The 20,647-nt window shown below is 36.8% G+C and overlaps 1 non-coding gene across 1 annotated transcript; it reads left to right on the top strand.

Annotated features, from left to right (window-relative positions):
- The first annotated feature begins 20,107 nt into the window (after nt 1-20,107).
- On the top strand, nt 20,108-20,180 carry TRNAR-ACG (transfer RNA arginine (anticodon ACG)). The gene has a single exon. It is a non-coding gene; the product is annotated as a tRNA-Arg (tRNA).
- Nucleotides 20,181-20,647: the final 467 nt, after the last annotated feature.

Below are 20,647 nucleotides of genomic sequence, written 5' to 3'. Positions count from 1 at the left end.
ATGCGGAACATCAAGCGCATTTGTGGGCTCGCAGATGCGGAAATTTCCTCGCACCTATGACCCCTGGACATCTCCTCAACCCCATTTCTGCGCTTGGCCTCTTGCAAGCGCGTGTCCGCACGTGCGGCGCGATTACACCGGAAGCTTGAAAGCTTCAGCAATTACACAAGTCCAAATTTCGATCCGTTAAGCATCCGAAATGCACCCGAGGCCCCCGGGACATCAACCAAACATACCAAACAGTCCTATAACACCATATGAACTTAATCAAGTCCTCAAATCACATCAAACAATGCAAAAAACATGAATCACCATCTAATTCAACTTAATGAACTTTGAAACTTCAAACTTCTACAACCGATGCCGAAACATACAAAATCACGTCCGATTAGCCTCAAATTTTGTACACAAGTCATAATTGACATTACGGACCTACTCCAACTTCCGAAATTGGAAATCCGACCCCGATATAAAAAATTCCACTTCCGGTCAAAATCGCCAAAATTTTGACTTTTGCCATTTCAAGCCTAAATCAGCTACAGACCTTAGATTGACTGTCCGTAAACACTCCTAAGTCCAAAATCGCCATACGAAGCTGTTGCAATCATCCAAAACCCATTCCAGAGCGATTTACACAAAAGTCAAAATTCTGGTCTACTCTTACCGCTTAAGTTTCCAAAACTTGCATCCTTCTTCTGATTAGACTCTGAATCATCTTGTAATTGAATTCAACCATGCACGCAAGTCAATACATATAATACAAAGTTGCTTAGGACCTTATGCTGCCAAACGGGACGTAAATTCTCAAAACGACCCGCCGGGTCGTTACAAGAACAAAGCGAAGGCCATGATTTTGCTTCGTTATTATTTGGATGAAGGTTTGATGGTTGGATATTTGAAAGTGAAAGATCCACTTGAATTGTGGACTGGCCTAAAGGAATGTTATGATCACCTTAAGGGTACGATATTGCCAAGGGCCCGATATGAGTGGATGCACTTACGGTTGCAAGATTTTAAGATCGTAAGTGAATATAACTCTGCTCTATTTCGAATAACTTCCCAATTGAAATTATGTGGGGACGTTATGAATGATGAGTATTTGTTGGAAAAGACTCTTACGAATTTTCATGCCTCAAATATGGTATTACAACAGCAATACCGTGAAAGGGGTTTTAAAAAGTATTCTGAATCGATCTCATTCCTTCTGGTGGCTGAGCAACATAATACCCTTTTGCTGAAAAATCATGAAGCCCGTCCCACAGGGTTAGCTCCGCTTCCTAAAGCAAATATGGTAGCGAGACGTGATAAGTCTGTAAAAAGACAGAATAATTATCATGGCCATATGAATGTACGTGGGCATGGCAATGGCAAGAGACGATATAATAATCGTCATCGTGGTGGTCATGGCAAACAAGAGAACAATATGGGTTCTCAAAACAATCCTTCAAGAGGAAAACGGTAACTTCCACTGCTGTGGAATGAAAGGTCATTGGAAAATTGAATGTCGTGCACCTGGGCATTTTGTTACGCTTTATCAAAAATCCATCAAAAGAAGGCAAATAATGTTGGAGCATCTTCCGCTGATGCCCCAGTAGATTCTCACTTGACTTATAAAAATAATTTTGAGGCAGGGCCTTCAAATAAAAATGATGACAATGCCGAGGAAAATCTTGCTTTGAATGATGATGATTTTGAAGGCCTCGACGATCTTACTCATTTGGAAGTTGAAGACTTCTTTGGAGATCAAAACTAAAGTTTGATCATTTTACTGGGGAATGCAATTATGTTGTTATTTTTATTTTAGTGTTTTTTTTGTCTTGTTCTAAAGTTGTTTTTATTTTCAAGCAGTACTTAAGTTGTCTTATTTTGTTGTTGGTGTTGTTATTTTTTACGTATTTCTCATGGTGTACTTTTATTTTTTTATGAAGAAAATAAAATTCTCCAATCTTCAATTGGATCCAAGATGAGTAATGAAGATTTATGACTTTTGGATAGTGCTACAACTTACACAATATTAAGAGAAAAGAAACTTTTCTCTTATTTGATTATGAAAAAGGCCTATGTTAATACAATATCTTGTAGTACGAAGTTAATTGACGGCTCTGGAATAGCGGCCTTATTACTACCTGGAGGAACGATATTAACTATTAAGAATGCATTGTATTATAGTAAGTCTCAAAGAAACTTGTTGAGTTTCAAAGCTATTCGCCAAAATGGCTACGATGTTGAGACCTCTAATGAAGGAAATGTTGAATACCTTTATATTACTACAATAAAAGCGGGAAAAATGTGTTCACGAAAAATTATCCGCATTTTCTTCTGGGTTGTACCACACAAACATTGGTGTGGTTGAATCACATGCCATAGTAAATAGAAGGTTTACTACTTCTAATGATTTTATCATTTTGCATGACCGGTTGGTCCATCCCGGTTCTAACATGATGCACATAATAATAGAGAATTCAAATGGGCACACATTGAAGAAAAGAAGATTCTTCAATTTAAGGAATTCTCTCGTGCTGCTTGTTCTCAAGGAAAACTGGTTATTAAACCATCAGCAGCTAATGTTGGGATTGAATCTCCTGCATTTCTAGAACGTATACATGGTGATATATGTGGGCCTATACATCCTCCATGTGGACCATTCAAGTATTTTATGGTCTTGATAGACGCATCTACAAGATGGTCATATGTGTGCTTATTGTCAACTCGTAATATGGTATTTGCGAGATTGTTGGCCCAAATAATAAGGTTAAGAGCACAATTTCTAGATTATGTAATTAAGACAGTTCCTCTTGATAATGTTGGTGAATTTACATCTCGGGCCTTTACAAATTATGCAATTAAGACAAAAGATCATTTATATGCAAAACGTTGCAAAATCAATTGCCAGATGCATTTACTAACCTTCCACGGGTTACTAAATCGCATATTCCAGTTGTAAATGCTCCAATTCGAGTTCATGTCCCAGCTGGACAGTATAATAATGCAAATGAGTCTAGGCCATGCCTTAAACGTGGTAGACTAATCGGTTCCAAGGATAAGAATCGCCAAAAAGGAAAGGAGCAAATGATCAAGTTGATCATAACATGGAGGCAATTTCTCAGGAGGAGCATAAAGACATAATAATTGATAAGACATCACAGGAGGTTCTAGTACCTGGAAATGATGAAAATAAAGAAATTTAAATAAGTTATGTCTCTACGAAAAAAAGGTGGAACCGAAATTGTAAGGCCCCATTAAATATTTCCTAATGAATTAAGTTTTTAAAGTGTGCCAACAGTATTTGAGAATGACGTATTCTAGTATGTAAGGAGACCCATGGGATAGAACCACATCATTATGAAATGAAAATATATGTTTAAGGTGTGTTGGAACATACTAAGGAGTTTTGTGAATGACAATAATTTGTGTGGAACAAGTTGGATACATTAAGTGGAAAGGATGTCTCAATTTGTAAAAAATCCTGAGTCAAAGGTATGCTTCTACCAAACTATAAAGACTTAGGAGGTTATCTCCCTATCACATTACAGCCCTTTGAGTCTAGTTTCCAACTCTTCAAACCGTTTCTCATTTGGACATTCCTACAAGAAGTTATGACCCAATTACCAAAGGCTGGCGGAGGAGTCTGTGGATGCGAAGCATCCGAGGCCACGTCCGAAAGAAAGGCTGGCAGTGAAGTGCTGCCATAGCCTTCAGGTCCGCATCCGAGCATCAAATAGGAGTGAAGTGGGGATGCGAAGCATCAAGGGCAGCATCTGAAACCCAGAAATCGGGGTTCATTTTCCTCATTTCATTTGAACAAATTCTGGAGCTCTTCTCCACTCTCTCAAGACCACCAACTCCCCTATTCTTCAAGGTAAGTATCCCCATTATCTTGGTGTGAAATTCCATCATTTCTACACTAGTATTGATGAAATCTACACGTAAAATACTTAGATCTTCAAAAAAACTTTTCAAGAATTCAAAAGAGGATTTTGCAAGATTTCTTCCCAAAGGTAATCCTTTACCGTTAGACTTACATGTATGGATATATTATGGGAATAGGAGTATGAATTAAGTATTTGAACTTATGGTATTGTGATTGGAAGCCATAAGTTCCCAATTTAAATACATAACCATTGTAAAGATTGAAAGGTAATTATTTAATGGAATTTTGTTGGTTGGGTGTGGATGGATGGTCATGTATGTGATGTTGGAAGTTATGAATTGTTTAAGAATGATAGTGGGATACATTGATGGTAAATGGTAGTAGTTGGATGAACTAATTCTATGGTTAAGAGGTGTAGAGATTCATGCCTACTAGGTGTTTGATAAAATTCCTAAATGGCCTAAATTATGGAATTTGTTTCTAATATTGGTGTAATTGAATTATGTTAATGTAGATTGAAGTTGTAAGAGTAGTGGGTGGTTTTAGTAGCCTAAAGAGCTCCATCAAGGTATGTTGGCTAAACTACTCTTTTAGAAATGAATTCCATGATGTTCCCGTATGTTTCAAGTATGGTTGGCTCAAGTTCCTAATTCCCATGTTCCGAGTTGTTCCTAATAAATTCGATTATCCTGAGTAAGCAAAGTGTAGAAAGATGTATGTAATCAAAATGTGTTCCAATTATCACATTATGTTATCCTTTGGGAATGTGTTCAAGAATGATATGTGCATTAAAATGTTATGGCTTTGGGTCGTGTTTCAAATGAAAGTTACGATGCTAAATTATGGGAGAAAAACTCTATATGCTTAAGACTATAAATTGCTCATATGTGTACCTAAAGTCATGATTGAAAATGCCTTGTTGTTGATAATCTATAAAGATGCTCGAAAATAAAAGAATTGAGTAGAAGATATAAAGAGTGGCCACCGTGCCAAGAATGAAAGTTATACTTGTGGCTAGATGTGCCAATGAAATGAGATAATGTGAGAAAGATTATGAAATGAGCCTTATTTCAACTGTTCCAAAATTACTTCAAAAGTAGATTTGCCTAAAAGCTTATGTACTCAAGTCATGCCCCAATGTGGCTGTTTTAACTAATGTTATGCTTTGTGAATATTTTCAATGTGTTTTGCATTCTTACATATTCGTGAGTGAAAATTGTGTATTGCCCTTTTTGGGAAAAAGTATTTCAAGAATAAATGGTGTGCTACTTGTTTATGATTTTAAATTGCGCTTCTATTGCCAATCATTTTACTCCATTTTTTGGAAAAAAATCTATTGTGTTTAAAGCCTTCATTACTAATGAACTTAAAGTTGTGATTTCCGGAATATTATATATGTTGATATTTATGATGATGATCCATGGAAGGGAAGATATGAAAGTGTGAAATATGAGATACGGCCATTGTGCCATGAATAAAAAATCTTGTGAATAGCCAAAAGAGACAAGAAAATATTATTGTTGTGATTGGTTGTAAATACTAGTGAAGATTTATACAATGTGAAAGATTATGAGGTAAATTGCAATTTGTATCTATGTTACCTTGTGTGAAAACCAAAAATATTTTTGTGAGTATCGATAGCCACCGAGGAAGGGTAGGTTGAAATAACATAACCCCGAAACTACACGTGCCGGTGTAAAAGTGGATAAAATAATTTCCCTTATTTGGAATGAGATTGATGTGTTAAAATTATTCCCCTTAATTGGGATGAGATGATTGGTACAAAAGGATGATGTCGATCCAGATGACATTATGGTGAGATGGCCTAGCCGATCGGGTCGTGATCAGATGCCATGCCGCACACATGGTGGTGATTGTGCTGGAAATTGTAATTGAAATTATGATTGTGGTTGAATTCTTAGATGAGATGGCCTAGCCGATTGGTTCGTGATCGGTGTTACACCCCATATTTTCGTACGTGAATGTACGCCATAAATAAATTGATGGAAGCTCGGGGATGAGATTATCTTGAGGTTATATGCATTTATGCTATGTATAATGAGCGATAAATAAGTGCCATGAAGGTTAAAGGGTAAAAGAATCAAAGAAAATTAGTTTCGTCGAAGGTGGTCAATTTGGGATATAATACGATCCGAGCCATAATACCCGGTGTTTATAGACTGGTACCACACAAGATACCCCATGACCATGATAGTAGGGTACATAAAGTGTATTAAAAGTGAGTAGTATTTTAAGTAATTTGAGATAATTTTTAATTATGTGAGTAATTGATTAATTATTGGGTAATGAAAGATTACCTAGTTAATTAAGGAATCATTGGGTAATTAATTAAAGAATTGGGTAAAATAAGACCCTCCCCCACGTGGCAACAAGCCACCCCAAGGTATTGTAACTCTTAAGTTATTATGTTATGTGGCAAGATTAGAGAGGTGATATTTGGCAAGTGTTAAAGACATGAGTCACATATTCATTTAATGAAAGAGAGCCATTTTAAGTCTTAAGCATATGAGTCACATATCCACCTAATGAAAGAAGAGCAATTTTAAGTCTTAAGAACGTGAGTTTCTTCAAATGAATTCATGTATACATTATAAATCAAATGAGTTCTTCATGTGTGCAATTCACGCTTTAGAGAGTGGCTGGCCGTGAGTTCTTCAAAGAGCAAAACAATTCCATACCAAAATTAGATAACGTTGGTTGTTGATTCTGTAAAGCTTGAATTGCAAATTCTAAGAGAATCGGTTCAGGTATGTTAAGGTTATCCCTTCTTTCTTTTTGGCATGATCCATACGATACAAAAGAAATGAGGAAACGCACAATTTTCGTAAATGACTCTATTCATAGAAGTATTAGGGGTGTCTATGTTATTGATTTTTTATGTGAATTATTATTATGTCTTCTGTTCATGGGTCTCAGAAAAATACGTATTTGATAATGTTTATCCGAAAGGCATATTGATTTAATGATAATCCAAGAAATCTTATTAACGTAATTCTTATACATTTCATGCATTTATACATGTACATCAACCCATAACCAGATGACGCTATATACGCATATATGATATGTATATGGGATATGGGAAACGATTATAGCGTTATATACGCACCACCGCCTGATCAGCTGGTATACGTTGACGATTTTTCCACAGTGGCTGAGATGATATGATGGGATGCCCTCAAAGGCTTGATGATGTTATGAACGCATATACCTAAGCATGGTATGATATTTGTACGCATATGCATGACATTATAATATTAATGATTCACAGAGTTATTCAGACTTATATGTCGAGTCTATTACTCCATGTTTCTCTCATGTCTATTATTTACTGATTTTCATTCCTTACATATTTGGTATATTATTTGTACTGACGTCCCTTTTGCCTGGGGACGCTGCGTTTCATGCCCGCAGGTCCCGTTAGATAGGATGAGAGTCCTCCAAATAGGCTATCAGCTAAGCGGAAGGTGTTGGTGCGCTCCAATTGCTCCGGAGTTGCTATTTGGTCAGTATGATTAGAACATGTGTTGATTGGTATGGAGGGGCTCTGTCCTGACCTTTATGATGTTATGTACTCTTAGAGGCTTGTAGACAGGTGTCATGTATATGAAAGATTGTATGGCCTTGTCGGCCTATGTTTAGTGTAAGAATGCTCATTTTGGCCTTATAGGCCGGTATGTCTTAAGTATAAGTTGGTATTTCATGTTGTATCCTACTTATCTCATCGCAGCCTCTCCGGCTCAGTTATCTATGATAGTATGATATGAAAAGATATGTTAAGATAAGTTAAGTATGCATGCATCAAGGGGCAGAAAGGCCAGGGAAAGTAATTGCCTATATTTAATGAAAGCTGAGAAGGAACAAAATGAATTATTCGATTAGTGATCCAGAGTTAGTTACGTCATCAACGCACTTACGATTTCAGAATATTATCCATGCAGCATATATATTGATATTCATATAGCCGTAGAAGACTCTGGTATAAGTTAAAAGAAAGAATTGAGCCCAGGGTATAAACAAAGGATTGAATTGTTAGTAGATTATATCATAGATATTCTATAGCACCCATGGAAGGCTAAAGTAATAACTAATACCAGGAGCCGCAGATCGGAAGACATAAGTTATGAAAACAATAAGTGCACCAGTCAACATTCGAGGACGAATGTTCCAAAGGGGGGAATGATGTTACACCCCATATTTTCGTACGTGAAAGTACGCCATAAGTAAATTGATAAAAACTCGGAAATATTACATCCCACATTTTTCGTACATTAAAGTTTCGTCGTAAGTTAATCGACGTAAGTTCAGGAATGAGATTATTCTAAGATTATAAGAATTATGGTAATTGAAACAAGTGATGAGTAAATTCGTGAAGGTTAGAGGGTAAGCAAATCGAAGAAAATAATTTTCATCGAAGTTTGATATTTTGGAATAAAATACGGCCCGAGCTAAAATACTCGGTATTTATGGACTAATACCATACAAGGTACCACATGGCCATAATAATAAGGTGTATAATGTGTGTTAAAAGTGAGTAGTATTTTAAGTAAGCTGAGATAATTCTTAATTATGTAGGTAATTAGTTAATTATTGGGTAATGGGATATTACCTAAATTATTGGATAAAGGTTAAAATTTCCCAACGTGGCAGCCCATCCTTCAAACTAATGATTCTTAACTCAAATTGAAAAGTGGCAAATTAATGTTATGTGGCTAAGCCACCACATGAAGTGGGCCCACACCTATTCAAACACATTTTTTCATTACGTGTTGCAACATACTTAGAAATTGTGACCATTTTGCTTCATTTTGTCTTTTAGATTTTCAAGTGATCCAAATATAGTGCTCTTTCCATTACAAAGACACATTATAATAAATCAAAAGAACACATAACATCTTCCTACTACAATACCAAATTACTCACGATGGAGCACTTGGTAGGCATCTGGTTTGTGCTATTGTTGTGATTGAATTTGGTCGTTCCCTATTTCGATCTCGCCGCTACGTGTTTCATCGCAAAAGACGGTGTTAAAGGGATTGTCAAGAGAATCGGTTCAGGTATGTTAAGGCTATCTCTTCTTTCCTTTTGTCATGATCCAAATAATACAAATGAAACGAGAAAAATACGCAACTTTCATAAATGACTCTATTCATATAAATACTAGGGGTGTCTATATTCTTTATTCCCCATGTGAATTATTATTATATCTTCTATTCATGGGTCTCAGAAAAATACGTTTTTGATAAAGTTTATTCGAAAGGCATATTAATTTTTATGACATTCCGAGAAATCTTATTAATGTAATTCTTATGCATTTCATGCATTTATACATGTACATTGACCCATGACCAGATGGTGTTATATACACGTATATATGTATATATATGTATATGGGATATGGGAAAAGGTTACGGCGTTATATATGCACCACCACCTGATTAGCTAGTATACGTTGATGATTTTGCCCACAGTGGCCAAGATGATATGATGGGATGCCCTCGGAGGCTTATGAACACATGTACCTATGCACGACATGAAATTCATACGCATATACATGACACTATAAGTATTTCATGAATTACAGAGTTATCCAGACTTACATGTCGAGTCTTTTACTCCATGTTTCTCCCATGTCTATTATTTACTGATTTTCATTCCTTACATACTCGGTACATTATTTGTACTGACGTCCCTTTTTGCCTGGGGACGCTGCATTCATGCCTACAAGTATAGACAATCAGTTTGACGAGCCCTCACAGTAGACGAGGTTAGCATTCAGCGAAGGATCGGTAAGACTCCACCTCATTCGGAGTGCAGCCGAGTCTATGAGTCATCGTGTCAGAATTTTGTTACAGACTTATGGGTAGGCCGGTACCCTATCCCATTTAATGTCAAATACTTTTAGAGGCTTTGTAGATAGTGGTTCATATTGTAAAGTATGTTAGAGGCCTTGACGTCCCATATGTATTCATGTTTTAAGGAAGATGGTTCATTGAAACATTGCTTTCCACTTATAGTTATACGTTATGAGTTGTGGCCATGTTAGCCCAGTTACCAACGATAGTATGATAAGAAAGATATGCTACGTTGGTACTCGGTTGAGTAAGGCACCATGTGCCCTTCGCGGCCCATCATTTTGGGTCGTGACAAAAGTTATCCTATATGCCTAAGTCCTTTAATGTTTCTTCATTACTGTTCATCTTAAGAATGATGGCCTAATCTCACCTCATACTTTATGACTTTTGTCCATCCATTGTTGATTCACCTTAATGGTGATCTATCATCTACCATTGATAACTTTATCTTTTATGTAACACTGCCGCTAGGGCTCACGTCTCATCGGGGACATCTGGAGTAATTAGATTGATCCACCTAGGGGCGATAAATCAAAGTAAGAGTTATGGCAGTAAAGTCATACAGATGGATAAATGGATCTATGAAATAAGGTATAACAATATTCATGAGTTCAATAAAGTACCTAGCAAAGAACTCCAGTAAACCTATAGGCGCCTAGAGGAATATCTTGTCAAGCTCTGTACACATGTACAAAGTGAGGCATAGAGATTGGCTAAAAACTGGAGGAAAAAGGAAAGAAGAGTCGCATAGGCACACTTACAAGGTTCAAGTCTTACAGGCTGCATGATAGAAGGTAGCAACAGTTACGAGATTGGAAGGATTCCGACCACAAGTCATGGTGTGAGAAAGAGGAATAAAGGGGGGAATGCCTTGTCCTTTGGATCTATTCATAAAACAGTTTCCTAGATAACAAGGAGAGTACTAAAGTATTCACAAGAGCTATAGGTTATGATTATGATAAGTGCATCAGTCAACATTCAAGGACGAATGTTCCAAAGGGGGGAATGATGTTACACCCAATATTTTCGTATGTGAAAGTACGCCATAATTGAGGTTACACGCATTTATGCTATGTATAACGAGCGATAAATAAGTGTCGTGAAGGTTAAAGGGTAAACGAATCAAAGAAAATGAGTTTCATCGAAGGTGGTCAATTTGGGATATAATACGATCCGAGCCATAATACCCGGTGTTTATAGACTAGTGCCACACAAGGTACCCATGACCATGATAGTAGGGTACATAAAGTGTATTAAAAGTGAGTAGTATTTTAAGTAATTTGAGATAATTCTTAATTATGTGGGTAATTAATTAATTATTGGGTAATGGGATATTACCTAGTTAATTAAGGAATCATTGGGTAATTAATTAAAGAATTGGGTAAGATAAGACCCTCCACACGTGGAAACAAGCCACCCCAAGGAATTGTGTCTCTCAAGTTATTATGTTATGTGGCAATATTAGAGAGGTGATATTCGGCAAGTCTTAAAGAAATGAGTCACATATTCATTTAACGAAAGAGAGCCATTTTAAGTCTTAAGCATATGAGTCACATATCCACCTAATGAAAGAAGTGCAATTTTAAGTCTTAAGAACGTGAGTTTCTTCAAATGAATTCATGTGTACATTATAAATCAAATGAGTTCTTCATGTGTGCAATGCATGCTTTAGAGAGTGGCTGGCCGTGAGTTCTTCAAATAGCAAAATAATTACATACCAAAATTAGATAAAGTTGGTTGTTGATTCTGTAAAGCTCGAATTGCAAATTGTAAGAGAATCGGTTCAGGTACGTTAAGGCTATCCCTTCTTTCTTTTTGGCCTGATCCATACGGTACAAACGAAACGAGTAAATGCACAATTTTCATAAATGACTCTATTCATAGAAGTATCAGGGGTGTCGATGTTATTGATTCCCCATGTGAATTATTATTATTTATTCTGTTCATGGGTCTCAGAAAAATACGTATTTGATAAAGATTATCCGAAAGGCATATTGATTTTATGACAATCTAAGAAATTTTATTAACGTAATTCTTATGCATTTCATACATTTATACATGGACATTGACCCATGACCAGATGGCATTATATACGCGTATAATATATGTATATGGGATATGGGAAAAGGTTATGGTGTTATACACGCACAACCATCTGATCAGCTGGTATACGTTGACGATTTGCCCACAGTGGCCGAAATGATATGATGGGATGCCCTCAGAGGCTTGATGATGTTATGAACACATATAACTAAGCATGGTATGACATTTGTACGAATATGCATGATATTATAATATTAATAATTCACAGAGTTATTCAGACTTACATGTCGAGTCTTTTACGCCATGTTTCTCTCATGTCTAATATTTACTGATTTTCATTCCTTACTTATTCAGTACATTATTTGTACTGATATCCCTTTTGCCTGGGGACGCTGTGTTTCATGCCCGCAGGTCCCGTTAGATAGGATGAGAGTCCTCCAAGTAGGCTATCAGCTCAGAGAAAAGTGTTGGTGCGCTCCAATTTCTCCAGAGTTGCTATTTGGTCAGTATTATTAGAATATGTGTTGATTGGTATGGCGGGGCTCTGTCCTGACCTTTATGATGTTATGCACTCTTAGAGGCTTGTAGACAGGTGTCATGTATATGAAAGATTGTATGGCCTTGTCGGCTTATGTTCTGTGTAAGAATGCATATTTTGGCCATATAGGCCCGTATATCTTAAGTATAAGTTGGTATTAAATGTTGTATCCTACTTATCTCACGGTAGCCTCTCCGGCTCAGTTATGTATGATAGTATGATACAGAAAGATACGTTATGTTGGTACTCGGTTGAGTAAGGTACCGGGTGCCCATTGCGGCCCATCGGTTTGGGTCGTGACAATCGGACCCCGTGCTAAAGGTACGGTTGTATTGGTATTATGAACGTTGGTATTTTTAACAGTGGTATATCGGTGCTAAAGATCTCCCAACCAAAAATAATATTATTTTTTGTATGTTGAAAATGATTATGTTTTAACTTGGCATTTACATATCATTAATTGTTAGTTATTGCTCCATGGTATTTTACCTTTCTTACATTGGCATTCTATTTTGACAGAGGACAGTTAGCTTGACCAACTAGTACTATTCCATATGTACTAACGTCCCTTTTGTTAGTGGCGCTGCATCTTGAATGGATGTAGGTGGTTCAGCAGCGGGCAATTTTGGTCCTCGTTAGTAGTTACTGCCTATTCAGCAAGTTTTGGTGATCCCTACTCTATTTCGGGCCTAATGTCACTTGATGCTATACTTTGTGTTTTGAGGTATAGTCGTGGCCTTATTGACGGAACTTCCATACTACTCTTCTGTTGTACTTTAAGGCTCCGTACACAGGTTGTGGGTGGTGTTTGATATTGGGAATTGAACTACAAGTGTTGGTATTTGGCAAACATATTTTTCATTATATCTATAAACTTGTAGTATTTTGGAAATCGTAAAAGAATTTCTTTTCATAAATGGGAAAAGAATGGGGAACATTACACTCTCCTCATGTATATCTCTTGATATTGATTTTATATTGTTCATGGGTAAGATTGGATAGAAGGCATCAAGCAGGATTGCTCAGCTGGGTTATCTCGGTTGAGCACCGGTCGTGCTCCCCGAGGTCGGGACGTGACAAACGTGGTATCAGAGCCTAAGATTTTAAAGTGTCTTAGGATGTCATGAAGCTGTGTCTGGTAGAGTCCTTCTTATCGGTGTTTTATGGACCACATCTATAATGATGAGGCTACTTGGACATTTAGGAATTTCACAGTTCTTTGATACTCCATATCGTGCGATAGAGCTCAAGATAGGAAGCTAATTTCCTCGTCATGTCTCATTTTCCATATGAGTAACCCACGGGTTCGAGGATGCGAGGAGGGAATGAAAGAACTGGTTGCTAGGAGAAGTGTCCATGTTCCTGTTAATGTCAATACGCCACCAGATCATGTGGTGAGAGCACCTAAGAAACGAAATAGGGTTGTTTGTACCAATAAGCCGGAATGTTTGATTTGTAAGAAGCGCCACTTGGGGACGTGTTTGAAGACTCTTGAAAATTTTTTATGGTTATGAAAAGAGGGGGCACAAGAAGAAAAAATGCCCCAAGTTGGGTACACCTAGCCCGGTCTACCCGATATGCGGGCGGGAACATTTTGTGTCATGTTGTGAGTATGCTCAAATGTGTGTTAGGGGTGGCAGGCTTGGGAAATTCCAATGGCCCATATAACAAACCAGTATAGTGATTTTTACTCCTGCCATGAAGGCTTAGAGGAAGGGTAGGGGGAATGTTTTTTTTATATATGCAAAAAGGGTAAATATCAGGTCTGTGGGGCGAGTCAATTTAGTAGACCTCATCCCTGTTGCGTGAAGTGTAGGAGATATCATTCGTGGGTATGTCACTATGGTACCAATGTATGTTATGGATGTGGAGTCGAGGGGCATCAATTAAGGTATTGCCATGTCAATCTAAAATCACCATGTATGTCACTCCTTAGTACATCATTATGAACACTGCATTATTGTCCGTGTTGTATATGAACATCCATATTGAAGAGCCTTCATAAATATGGTCTTAGCAAAACATTTCATGTACCTACTCTTTGAACGAGACGCATTATTCGTGAAGCCACTTTATCAGAAATTCTCTTATTTACAGCTTCTTGTGGGATAGAGCTCTATAATTATTTCCTTGACATGAGTTATAACCCTAGGCTAATACTTCCCACTTGCTTCCCTAAATTCTCAACAAGGGACTATACCTGATGTATTTCTCATATAACCTTTTGATTCTAATAAATAACATCTGCTTACTTGTGCTTATGCATGCACCGTCATAAAGTTTACCAATGTGGTATCAAATCCAATGTAAAGCAGCCTAGTGTTGAGATACTTCTTGAGCCACTCTTTCTCTTTCTGGTGTATGTGGCTCCTATGGTTGAAACAATCACGTAACTCCTTTGTGGATATTATCATGAATCCTTTTCACTGTCTAGTAACATGAGAGCATATCTCAACACCTATCATATGTGCACCTGTCAATTGAAAGGGGTCACTTGTCCGCATAAAGATTCTGGCAAATTTGAGATTTTCACAAATTTGTCACAGGAAAATCTTTTTGTTCGCCCATCTCAGTATGACTTTCATGTCCACCTAGATCATGCCTCAGTGAGTAACTCCCTTTGTTCCTAGTATTGTAGTTGCCCATGAAATAGCCTGGTATTGCAGCTTGAGACTTGTATTGGTAGAAACATGTCTAGCTCATAGCAAAGTGTTCATTCTCTCTAACCAATACATGATTTCACCCCCAATACTAAGATGTCCTAGCTATGTGGTTTCACTCGTGAAAGGTTGAAAATAGATGCTTTCAAATTTTGGCACATATCATGAGCATATTTATTTGAAAGACAAGTTTGTCGTATCTCTAGTCCTCTCATATAGGATCAACTATTGGCAATGGTTAATCTATAAGAATGATAATAATCTCACAAGAGATCAACTTCTTTTTTTCATCCTCATGGGCTTGTGGCATATCTATTCATTGTGTTAGTTAATGTTAAGAGCGTAATGAAACTACGTGTATTTTGAAACCCATATCACATTCAGGGTGTTAGAATATTCTCATTTTGAGTTAAACTGATTTTTCTTACATTCCAAGAGGCGACTGGTGTCACGTAGTTGGATATTTCTCTTGAGGCCTGCTATTTCCAAACAAGGCACATATGGAATGAAACAATTGTTGCTGCCCTTTTCATGACTCATAGTCTTCCAAGAATAACTGACGCTAATGTCTTTATTCTCCCGACCATGCCTCCCATATGTCACATGTCTAAAATGACTCATTTCTTTTAAATCCCATAATCATGAACATGGTCCCTACATTATCAATGCCTACTAGGCAACTCTATGCATCATTTGTCGAATCAATGATGTCACCACAATGATTAACCATGTCAGCACTATTGGTAGTAACCTTCATGTCTTTTAGGATATAACCTCCTGACATGCCCTGCTCAGCATATTGATGGATTCTTGAAAGATCTCAGCCCAATTTCGGACCTTGTTGCTCCTATTTATAGTAACCTATGGGAGTTGAAGGTTCAAACATGCCAAAGAAGAAGCATCATCCCATGATCAAATATATTGGATAGGAAGTTTTATGGTAATATTCAAGCTAGCACATCTTAGAGTAATTATTGGAGGTCACCAAAGGTTTAGTTTGGGTAATCGGCGTAGAAATTTAGAGTTGAAGAAAGTGAACAGAATATTCTCAAGAGTTTCTCTATGAATATATTGGGTGAATTGTTAAGGAAGGCAAAGTATGTGTAGTCACATTAGGCCTTATGGAATATTGAAGGAAATAGGCAAAACTATGGGTATGATATTTTCCCATCATTGTCCTCCATGCACCCGATGCATCATGCATCTAGGTTCCAGAAGGTTATTCGAAATCCTTTGCCTATTGTTCCGGTGGAAACTATTGAAGTTGTAGTTAATGGGTAATTGGCTTATAAGAGATACCTAGTTGTCATTCCTGTTAGATAAGTCCGGAAGTTGATATCTGCCTCTGTCAAAGTGAAAGAAGTATTCTCACTTGCCTGTATAACCAAATGATTATGGTTCAAAAGGGTACTTGTTATGTGTTATGATTTAAATATGTGCAACTCATGTCTAGATACCACTTCTGTTAATGTAATGCCCATAATGTTGAGATCACTGTTGTTAATATATACTATGATGCTTTGTTGAGTTATGTATATGTTATTAGGGTAGTTTTATGATTCTTTGGCAGGTGGATAGGCCCCAATTACAAGGGAGACTCTTCCAAAATTTCAGAAAAAATTGGGAGTTAGTCAAATTTGGGGGCTTCAAATGTTTGAAAGAAGAGTCGAGTTATGTTAGGTGTTCGGGGCAGACTCTACTCCTGTCACCTAGCATGTGCGTCACCTCAAGACCAATCACATAACATATAATCCGGGGTTTCACACCCTCAGGACCAAATTTAGAACTGTTACTTACCTCAAACCGTGTAATTCTTTATTTCGCTATGCCTTTGCCTCGTGAATTGGTTTCCAAATGCCTCGAATCTAGCCACAAATAATCCGACTTAGTCAATAAAAATTATTGGAATTAATTCCACAAGTAAATACTAATTTTCCAACAAAATCCAAAATTTAACTCAAAAATCGCATGTGGGGCCTACATCTCGGAACCCGACAAAAGTTACAAAATATGAACGCATATTTAACCACTAGTCCAACCATACAAATTTCACCAAATTCCGACATCAACTCGACCCTCAAATCTTCAGTTAAAGTCTTTAAAAATTTCTACCATTTTCAACTCAATCTTTACCCATTTGGACTCAACAATCTTTCCAGAAATCTTATTGGTATGTGTATGTATAAATAATACGTTCACACCCAAGAATCATACTCCCAATCACCCATCTTTACCCAAACTCGAAATTGAAGACTAGTATTAGAAATTCTTACCTCTTTGAAGCCCTAGGAAGATCCTTGTGAAATCTTCAAACCCTGAATAAGAATTGATGGACAAATGACTAGGTCTTCACTTTCTCTCTCTAAGATTCACTCACCTCCCTCTAAAATATCAGATGAAACCTTTCAAAATGACCCCAATAGTGTTTTATAAGAATGGGGTCGGGTTTATAAAAACAAAAATGAAACCCCAAAACACACTCTGCGGTCGCATAATGCACCGCAGAACTGATCTGTGGTCGCATAATGCGCCGCAAACTTTCCTCCACACTTTCCCCACTCCTGATTCACTCTGTGGCCATTACGCGGTCCACGGAGTTATTCTGCAACTGCATAGTGGGCCGCAGAAATGACCTTTAACCGGCAAAAATTTTCCTTTACTCATAGGCGCATTGTTCAACCCAAAACACACTCTACAACCTTTGTACTAATTAATCTTCCACGGCACCACAAAACCTTAATTTTCATAGCAACATTTCTCCTGGGTCGTTACACATAAGTCAACATCCGGTCACCCTTTTTAACTTAAGTTCTAAACCTTGGAACTAAGTGTTCCAAATCATTCCAAACCTCACTGGACCAGAACCAATTACCCCCGGCAAGTCAAATAACAACTAAAAAGCACTATTTGAGCAGTAATCGGGATACGGGGTTGTAATACTCAAAACGACCGGCCGGGTCATTACAAAAATTAAATGAGAAAGGTGAAGTCATAAGATATAAAGCACGACTTGTGGCACAAGGGTTTTCACAAAGGCCTGGCATTGATTATATGGAGACATATTCTCCTGAGGTAGATGCAATTACCTTCAGGTATCTAATAAATCATGCAGTCTATGAAAAGCTTGATATACGGTTGATGGATGTTGTCACAACCTACTTGTATGGCTCACTGGACAATGAAATTTTTATTTAAATCCCTGAAGGATTTAAAGTTACTGAAGCACATAAAAGTTCAAGGGAAACTTTTTCAATAAAGCTTCATAAATCCTTATACGAATTGAAGCAATCAGGGAGGATGTGGTACAATCGCCTTAGCGAGTATTTGCTAAAGGAAGGGTACAAAAATGATCCTATTTGCCCTTGTGTCTTTATTAAGAGGTTTGGATCTGAATTTGTCATCATAGTTGTGTATCTTGATGACTTGAATGTCATTGGCACTTTTAAAGCGCTTCCTAAGGCTGTAGAGTATTTAAAGAAAGAATTTGAAATGAAAGATCTTAGTAAGACAAAAATTTGTCTTGGCCTACAAATTGAGCATGTAACAAATAGATTTTTTGTCCATCAATCAACATATACTGAAAAGGTTTTAAAGTGATTTTACATGGATACTACACATCCATTGAGTACTCCAATGGTTGTGAGATCGCTTGACATAAATAAAGATCCATTTCGGCCTCAAGAAAATGTTAAAGAGCTCGTTGGTGATGAAACTCCATATCTTAATGCAATTGGGGTACTGATGTATCTTGCCTACAATACCCGACCAGATATTGCTTTTGCAGTAAGCTTATTAGCAAGATTCAGCTCCTCCCTAACAAGAAGATATTGGAATGGTGTTAAGCATATATTTAGATATCTTCGGGGAACTATAGATATGAGATTATTTTATTCTAATGAATTCAAGTCATAAATGATTGCTAATGCCGACGCAGATTATTTGTGTGATCCACATAAAGCCCGATCTCAAACAGGATATTTGCTTACATATGGAGGTACAACTATATCATGGCGTTCAATGAAAAAAACAATAGTTGCCACATCTTCAAATCATGCTGAGATAATAGCCATTCATGAAGCTAGTCGGGAATGTGTTTGGTTGAGATCAATGACTCAACATATTTAGGAAATGTGTGGTTTTCTTATGAAAAACGATAATCCAACTACACTATATGAAGACAATGCTGCTTGCATTGCTCAACTGAAAGGAGGATACATCAAAGGAGACAGAACAAAGCATATTTCACCAAAGTTCTTTTTCATTCATGATCTTCAACAAAATGGTGAAATTAATGTTCAACAGATTCGTTCATCTGAAAATTTGGCTGATATGTTCACTAAGGAATTACCAACGTCAACATTTAAGATGATGGACAGAAGATTGGAATGTGGTGTCTTCGAGGAATAAAGTGATGTTTTCATGAGAGGGAATAAGATACACGTTGTACTCTTTTTTCTTTAGCCTAGGTTTTGTCCCACTGGGTTTTCCTGGTAAGGTTTTTAATGAGGTAGCAAATAAAGCGTATTACAAATATTTGTACTCTTTTTCCTTCACTAAGATTTTTTCCCACAAGGTTTTTTCTTAATAAGGTATTACCGAGGCATATTATCTATTTTTGGACATACATGGGGGAGTGTTTTAAAACCTATAGTAATTGTGGATGTGCACTACTCCCACTACTTTAACCCATGATGTATATAACCTCCCACTACTCATCACTATTATGATTGTAACTCCCACACCTCCATAACCCCTCCCCGTGATCTTCCCCCATGATCTCAAAGGTTAATGTCATATTTAAGACAATTCTTTTATAACCTTCTATGTAATAGTATAAATAAAGGCATGAAATGTGATATGGGATACACTTGAACACTTGATAAAATAAGAAAGTTATCTCTTCTTCTCTTATTCTACTTATCTTCTGGTTTTATATTGTAACTTTGAGCTACATTTCTTAAAAGGGGAGACTTAAATTACGTGTTGTTAGTTATTTGATCATAAAATAAGTTAATTGACAAGTTATATATATATATATATATATATATATATATATATATATATATATATATATATATATATATATTTATTTATTTATTTCTCAGCAACTAATGAACAAGACTCTGTGGCCCAATGGATAAGGCGCTGGTCTACGGAACCAGAGATTCTGGGTGCGATCCCTAGCAGAGTCAATCCTCTTTTTATTTTTTATTTACAGTAGAAGGCTATTTGTGTTAATTATTCATTTTCTACTTTCCTTTTCCCTTAACATTCACCCATCTTTCTGATAAGTGTTCATGGCAAGATTGCTATTGTTAAGCCTAGGCTGTATTTGGGTTAGTGTTTGATAAACCAACACAATTATTCGAATAAAAGAAAAAGACAACATTACCCTTATTTCTGATTAGTTGAATCAATGCAAGATCGACATTGTTATGTTTGGACTATATTTTGTGTTAAATGTTGGTAAACCATACGAATATACAAATATGAAAATATGGGTTCCACATTTGAGATTATATAGCTCCACTTTCAGAGCATTTTCAAAGCTATATATTGTTCAATACAAGAGGGGAAAGAAAATCGAAAGAACACTTCTTTCAGAAAATAAATAAATTAAAATAAAAAATTATGAGAACACTATAATTGCATACCAACA

This window comes from Nicotiana tomentosiformis, unplaced genomic scaffold, assembly GCF_000390325.3.
Source record: "Nicotiana tomentosiformis unplaced genomic scaffold, ASM39032v3 Un00003, whole genome shotgun sequence".
Taxonomy (NCBI): Eukaryota; Viridiplantae; Streptophyta; class Magnoliopsida; order Solanales; family Solanaceae; genus Nicotiana; species Nicotiana tomentosiformis.
This window is presented reverse-complemented; position numbering and strand designations above follow the sequence as displayed.